Raw genomic sequence first — 8154 nt, forward strand, 5'->3', positions numbered from 1 at the left:
TTGGATGTGTACCTTTGCTTCTTGAGATTGTTCTGTTTTCATCACATTAGGTGTGAATTCTCCCATTTATTGTATGACTGGCTGTCTTTTGTGCTGGTGAGTTTCTTCCTGCTTTTTAAACTTTTGTTCATGGGTTCATCTTAAGTGGGAATTTTCTTTTGTGAGAGTCCAATGGGTACTTCACATAAAGAAGGTTGAGTGCTGAAGAATTAATGCTTTCAAGCTGTAGTGCTGGAGAAGACTCTTGAGGGTTCCTTGGACAGCAAGGAGATCAAACCAGTCATTCCTAAAGGAAATCAACCCTGACTATTCATTGGAAGAACTGATGCTGAAGCTGAAGCTTCAATACTTTGGTCACCTGATGTGAAGAGCTGACTATTGGAAAAAAACCTAATGTTAGGAAAGATTGAGGGCAGGAGGAGAAGGGGGCAACAGAGGATGAGGTGGTTGGATGGCATCACCGACTCAATGGACATGAGTTTGAACAGACTTTGGGAGATAATGAAGGACAGGGAAGCCTGGAGTGCTGCAGTCCATGGGGTCACAAAGAGTCAGATACAACTGAGTGAATGAACAACAACAAATGGGTACTTTGGATGATAGAGATAATTTTTACATTAGTTTCTCTACTTGGGTTTTCATACTTTGTAGGCAGTGTACAAAAATATTCTTAATAACCTGGATAACCACAATCGTGTGGTCTTTCAACTAGAGTCAGACCTACTAGAGTGTAAAGTCAAGTGGACCTTAGAAAACATCACTACAAACAAAGCTAGTGGAGGTGATAGAATTCTAGCTGAACTATTTCAAATCCTTAAAGTGATGCTGTTCAAGTGCTGCACTTACTATTCAGCAAATTTGGAAAATTCACCAGTGGCCACAGGACTGGAAAAGGTCAGTTTTCATTCCAATCCCAAAGAAGGGAAATGCCAAAGAATGTTCAAACTACTGCACAATTGCACGCATTTCACATGCTAGCAAAGTCATGCTCAAAATTCTTCAAGCCAGGCTTCAACAGTACACGAATTGAGAACTTCCAGATGTTCAAGCTGGATTTAGAAAAAGCAGAGAAACCAGATATCAAATTGCCAACATCCACTGGATCATTGAAAAAGCAAGAGAATTTTCATAAAAATATCTACTTCTGCTTCATTGACTATACTAAAGCCTTTGACTATGCGGATCACAACAAACCATGGAAAATTCTTGAAGAGATGGGAGTACCAGATCACCTGACCTGCCTCCTGAGAAACCTGCATGCTGGTCAAGAAGCAACAGTTAGAACTGAACATGAAACAATGGACTGGTTCCAAATTGGGAAAGGAGTACATCAAGGCTGAATATTGTCACCCTGCTTATTTAACTTATATGCAGAATACATCATGCAAAATGCCAGGCTGGATGAAGCCCAAGCTGGAATCAAGATTTCTGGGAGAAATACCAGTTACCTCAGATATGCAGATGACACCACTTTTAACAGCAGAATGTGAAGAGGAACTAAAGAGCCTCATGATGAATGTGAAAGAAGAGAGTGAAAAAGCTGGCTTAAAACTCAATGTTCAAAAAACTAAAATCATGGCTCCTTGTTATCACTCCATGGCAAATAGATGGGGAAACAATGGAAATAGTGACAGACTTTATTTTCTTGGGCTCCAAAATCATCGTGTATGGTGACTGCAGCCATGAAATTAAAAGATACTTGGTCCTTAGGAGAAAAGCTATGACAAACATAGACAGTGATTTAAAAAGCAGAGACATTATTTTGCTAACAAAGTTTTTTTTGCTGACAAAGCTATAGTTTTTCCCGTAGTCATGTATGGATGTGAGAGTTGGACCATAAAGAAAGCTGAGCACCAAAGAGTTGATGCCTTCAAACTGTGGTGCTGGTGAATACTCTTGAAAGTCCCTTGGACAGCAAGATCAAACCAGTCAATCCTAAAGGAAATCAACCCTGAATACTCATTGGAAGAACTGATGCTGAAGCTGAAACTCCAATACTTTGGCTACCTGATGAAAAGAGCTGACTCACAGAAAAAGACTCTGATGCTGGGAAAGATTGAGGGCAGGAGGAGAAGCGTGCAACAAAAGATGAGGTGGTTGACTGGCATCATCAACTCAATGGACATGAATCTGAACAAACTCAGGGAGACAGTGAAGAACAAGGAAGCCTGGCATGCTGCAGTCTATGGGGTTGTAAAGAGTCAGACATGACTGAGCGACTGAACAACACAATAATAAGGCAGTGAAAAGGTCGTGAGAATTTGGACTCCACACCTACATACAGGGCAAATTTGGTGTTCTGTTGTCTCAAGATTGATTTTTCATAAATGTCTCAGAAAGCTCCACTTCTAAGTTAAGACTTGAATGGCTGGACAGGTGGTTTTAGTTACTGGTCTGAAGAGGGATAATTCTTTTTGGTTCCTCGGTTTATGCAGGAAGCAATTTCCGCTCCCCATGAGAATGGGCCAAAGCAGTCCTTAATTGGAAGCTAACACCCTACCTCCTGAAGAGTGTATCAGGTGATATTGGAAGTTGTTAAGAGAGTAAACCTAAGAATTCTCATTGACACAAAAAAGTCTTTTTTCTCCTGATGCTCAGAATTTGCTTCTGGCTGAAGTAATCAAGTTCCATGGATGCAAGAGAGATTGTCAAGGTGCATAGTACTCTGCCCATTCTATGTGACCTGATAGGGCTCGGCACCATGTGCTGGTTTTCTGATCCTGTTAACTCTGATTCCTCCAGGTTAAGAAGTTGACTGTGAGATTAGTAATAAAGCTACCATGGCTCCAAACACCCAGTGCAGTGTGCCATATGTAAGGCTTTCTAGAAAATGAACGAGGCCTGGCTGTTCTAGTGGAGTGGTGCTGGGGTACCAGTGGGCCTCTCGGCAGAATCTGACTGTCCCAAGGGAAGAGCAGTGTGACTGGCAGCCTGACCCATGCAAAGGCACAGAATTAGCTGGTTGATTTGAATCCATGGTTCTTGTTATTAGACCTGGCTTTGGGGACACTCACAGAACTGATTTTTTCAATGGAGAAACTTAGCAGGCAATGACATAGCAAGAGTATCTGCTTTTCTTTTTCCACTCTCTGCCTCATTCCAGGAAGAAAATGAGTGGATGTTAAAGGTATCTTTTCCTGCTCAAAGACTTCTCTATTATTAACAGCCTTCTGCAGGTGATAAATCATAATAATTCGTAGTTCTGTTAAATCAAGAATTACCAATTTAGGTCAGCTACTCCTTAGCCATGTGTCCCTCTTCAATTAAAACTATATCTGGCTGAGTAGAACCTAAGCCTTCAAAAACTGAATTTATTGATAAAAATCAACAAGCCAAATGCTTGTAATTTAATTTAAGTTAATAAGGTAATCTAATTTTGCATGATGCTCTTAATGACCATAAGCAATACCTTGTTATTTGGGGGCTGAAGCTGATGAGGCAGATATTTTCTAAGTTCTTTCTGACTATTTAAATCACATTATAGCATTAATGTTACTTGTTTGTTTCATTTCTTCTTGGCATAAATGTACAGTTAATTTTGTCAACTGTCTTCTAGAAAAAAAGTATGCCTATACATGTAAAAGTTTCTGTATTTACTGATTCATTTACTATGTTTACTTTACAGATATTTACTTTGCAGCACTCTGTCACTTTGTAGGTAATAACAAACACTTTTCTCCAGACCAAGGGAGGCAGCAAGAATAATTTGTAGAGAAATTAAAATCAGCTCTTTGTGAAACACAGCATTTTTTCATGTAAAGGCTTTGCTTTCACTAAATTGTATTAGGATTGTCAAGTGCAAACATTTCCTGGAAGCACATTAATAAAGCATGCCATTCACAACTGCAGTAGAATTTTAATTGAGTTCTGTAGCATCCCAGAAGGGAGGCGGCTGGCCAAACCATTGCACTGTCCTCTCTGTTCTACCACCAATATCCTCATTCTCCACTAATAAGCCTTTATCTTACATAGTCTTTCGGGACAAATCATTTGCAAAATTAACCCAAACCCACTTAATTAACATCTGTGTTGTAGAGCCCATTCTTCCAAAGCAGCCTCTGGAAATTTTTTCAGATGTCTGTATTTTTGGTTTTGATAATATATGAGTAAAGCATTTCTGTTCTTTTTCTGCCTTTGCTTTTGTGGCTGAAGAAAGAAATGGACGAATTAGGGCATTAGATGGCTGGAGATCTTAATAGAACCACATTTATTAGTAATACTTATTAAATTATTTTATGCATGGTAGTCTGATAGACTGGTTCCTGACTATTATACAATAAAATAAATTTTCTACCCCAAGGGAAAATCATTACTACAAAATTGGATTAAATTTACTTGAGCAGGAAGGAAACTAGTAGAAAATGCCTCTATAAAGGTGATTTTCAAAAAATTTATATTAAGTCAGTTATAGAACTTATTAAAGTGCAGATTCTAGGGTAGAGAGATTCAATAAATCTAGGGGGAGCCTCAAAATCTGTATTTGAAAAAATAAGAAGCCTATGTGGTCATATAATATAATGATACTGATATAAGTGGTTCTCAGAATTTAATAAAAGGAGCACCAGGTCTAAAACCTCAAATTTTTGTTAAGAGGCAATTTTGAAAATTTGCTGCTTTTGACAAATTTCAGTATTATTTATTAAATCTGCCTATCTGATCTTTATCTTTGTGTCAGAGTCAGTATTTTTTAAAAAATCAGTTTTTCGATCACTCAGACCCTAAGATTCTCTAGTTGCATTTGCCTGTGTGTAATTGTATAATTAGAAAAGGAAAAAACAAAACAGAACAAAGTTACTAGATGCAGTAGAACGAGTCATGTCTGTTTTAAATTTAGTTAAGAAACAATACCAAGGAAAACAAAAATGTTTCTGTGTAGTTGATGGGGAGAGAGGTATATGTGAAAAAACAAACCCAGCCTATTAATTGAGAGTCTCTAATCCACAGTGCATATGTAACATCAAAGTTCTCAACTAAAGTGGTTTCTTATTAGCATTTGAGTAAGATTTTTATCTAGTTCTATCATAGTCAGAGGCTGAAACCAAAGCAGTTTAATAAGCACCCCATCACTGAAAGTTAGGCCCCTAACAGAGCCTTAATTAGTGTGTGGAATATCTTACCATGTTAAAAAGCTATGCCAAAAGAACATTTTTTTACTCCCTTTTATCTTTCTTTTCCTTTTTTTGGTGATATTTTGCTCATGTGGACAAAAGACAGCATTAAATATCTTGCAATTGAAACATAACAGACATTTGCCTCCTGTAATTTTTAGGTATTTTCTGTATTCACAGTTTCTTTGCTGTTAGAATTGTGGCATGGTGGGAATAGTGACAAAAGAATCAAATGTTACCAGGAAAGTGAAACCAATTTCAGATTTCTTGAGGTGGTTGCATGCAGTCACTGCATTTAGAAAGCACAAAGAAATTACTTGAGTTATAGGCACATGTAGATTTTGAGTTAGAAGTACAACAAACATACTGGCGACTTCAAACTTTAGGGCTATTTTTGACTGTCTTTTATTTCTGAAAGCTCATTTTAATTGTCTGGCATAACTCTGTTTGATTTAATTTTCAGGGTCTTCTAGATTGTTTAAGGTTGGCTTTGAATGTTATTTGAGGGATCCTGAAATTGCTCTGATCCAAGGCATTTCACAATCGGCTTGTCAAGGCTCTGAAACCAGTCCTTTTGTTTTTTTTTTTTTTTTATTTCCTTTTAATTAAAAAGACACTTCTATTGAATACTCAATTCAATGCAAATTTGCTATGTTAGGGTTGGGGTAGAGAAGGACAAGTGACTTGTTACTTCAACACTCAGTCTTCAGTTATCAGATAAGCCTACCTCTTCATCTCTCACAGATGTTTGCAGATAGAAGGCCCCCGGTGGTTCTGCTAATAGCTACCTGTTTGATATCAGACAAGCCACTTAACTTCTCTGGCTTTCATTCTTTCCATAAATAAAATAAATGAATTGGATTTAAGGTTCTTCAGAAACCTTTCAACTCAATCTATTGATCTTGCAGTTTAAAATTTTTTATTTAATGTATTGTGTTGATTTTTCTAATTTTTTCCTTACCCTGATCTTGAATGGAATTATTTGATAGTTGCAATTTAACAAATTCAATTCAAAGTAGAAGAATTTAATGGCTGATCTACAATGTACAGGGCTTCCTTGGTGGCTCAGAGGTTAAAGCATCTGCCTCCAATGCGGGAGACCTGGGTTCGATCCCTGGGTCAGGAACATCCCCTGGAGAAGGAAATGGTAACCCACTCCAGTATTCTTGCCTGGAGAATCTCATGGACAGAGAAGCCTGGTAGGCTACACTTCACGGGGTCGCAAAGAGTTGGACACGACTGAGTGACTTCACTTTCACTACAATGATCAAGGGACAATAAATATCCCTACAGATAAGCTCAACATTCTATAAAGTTTTATGGCAATTATAATAATTCTCCTTGGGTTTTCTGGGATGGTTCTGATTTTTAATATAGTCTTGCTGTTATAAACTGAGCTAGAAAGTAATGGGCTGTTGGCCATATGCAGCTGTTTTATGTGTTTTGCTTCTCCTATAAAGTATTTAGAATATGAGTTAGGGTAAATGATCTCTAGTTTGTCAAGATTCTGTCTCTATTGTCTCCACCAAGTCTGTTTCATCCATTTACTTACATGTGTAGCAGTATGAAAATATGTAAGTTTACAACCTCTGTTAAACTACAGAAAAACTAACTTTTCTAGACCAGCACTCTTCAGTAGATCTTTCTGTATTGATAAAGATGCTCTATATCATTGTTTAATCCACTAGCTATTAGCTATATATGGTTTTTGAGTGTTTGAAATGTGGCTAGGGTGACCAAAGACTAAAAATTTTAACATTACTTAATTTGACTTGATGCCTTCCCTCATGGCTCAGTTGGTAAAGAATCCACCTGCAATGCAGGAAACCTGGGTTCAATTTCTAGGTTGGGAAGATCCCCTGGAGAAGGAAATGGCAACCCACTCCAGTATTCTTGCCTAGGAAATGCCATGGACAGAGGGGCCTGGCAGGCTACAGTCCATGGGGTCATGAGAGTCAGACACAGCTTAACGACTAAACCAATTTAACTTGATTTAAATTTCAATTTAAATAGCCACAGTAAAAAAAGAGAGAGAGAAAGAAATAAGCACACATAAGTAATGGCCAACATACTGGACAAGACGACATCTACACTGTCTGTTCAGGTTATCTACTTCTGTGCAACGAACCATCCAAACTTATTTTGCTTATGGATTCAGTGGGTCAGGAATTCAGACAGGGTAGTGCAGATGGTTCGCTGAAGCCCAAGCTGGGAATTTGCAAATGATGCAGCGACAGCTTGAGCTGGAATCATCTGGAAAATTGCTTTTCTAATCTCTGATGCCTAGGCTGGGGTGACTTGCAGGCTGTGTTAAACTGGGGCTGTCAACCAGAGCATTTGCAGGTGGCCTTTTTTTGTGGCTTGAGCTTGCCACCATGCCACATCATGGTGCCTAGATTCTAAAAGGGATTGTCCAGGCAGCAAGTATTCCTTGGTAAATTTTATCTGGAGTTGGAAGTGTTAAAGTGGGGTCACTGTTCCTTGTCAAAGAAGCAGCAGTCACCCAGTGAGCAACACAAGGAATATTCAGGTATTTGTGTGATTGCAGGGCATCCTTGCCTCAGTCTGGCACAATCACAGGGAAGTCTTAGCTCTGTTTTGTTAGACTGTTTCATGGTGAAGCCTTGTCCAATCCTTGTTTATGTTGTGCAAAAGTTGTTTATGTTTTCTTGAAAACATTAAGGTCTAGCTGTCATGTGCTAGGGCTATTTTTCATTTTCTCACACAAAAAAAGTGATCTTTACCTGTTAATGAATAGCCTGAGGTATAAATAAACCAATTAGAAATAGTCCCCAGTTGTAATTAATTCAGTTTGGTGAAGATGAACCAAGAAGCAGTGGAATCACTTTCTGTCACAACCAATAAAGTGCTTATTTTCCCTTTGGTTTCTGGTATGTCAGTTCCAGAGTGAGAACAAATGAACTTGCTACAGCTAAAAGAGTTAGGTCTTATTGGGAAGTTGAAACCTAATACAGAATTTTAGGTTGCAGTAATATGCTGCAGGGAGTCCAAAGCTGTGCTATCTTTTAGGTCCTTTAGAAATTGA

This window comes from Bubalus bubalis, chromosome 23 (genome assembly GCF_019923935.1).
Source record: "Bubalus bubalis isolate 160015118507 breed Murrah chromosome 23, NDDB_SH_1, whole genome shotgun sequence".
In the NCBI taxonomy this organism is placed as follows: Eukaryota; Metazoa; Chordata; class Mammalia; order Artiodactyla; family Bovidae; genus Bubalus; species Bubalus bubalis.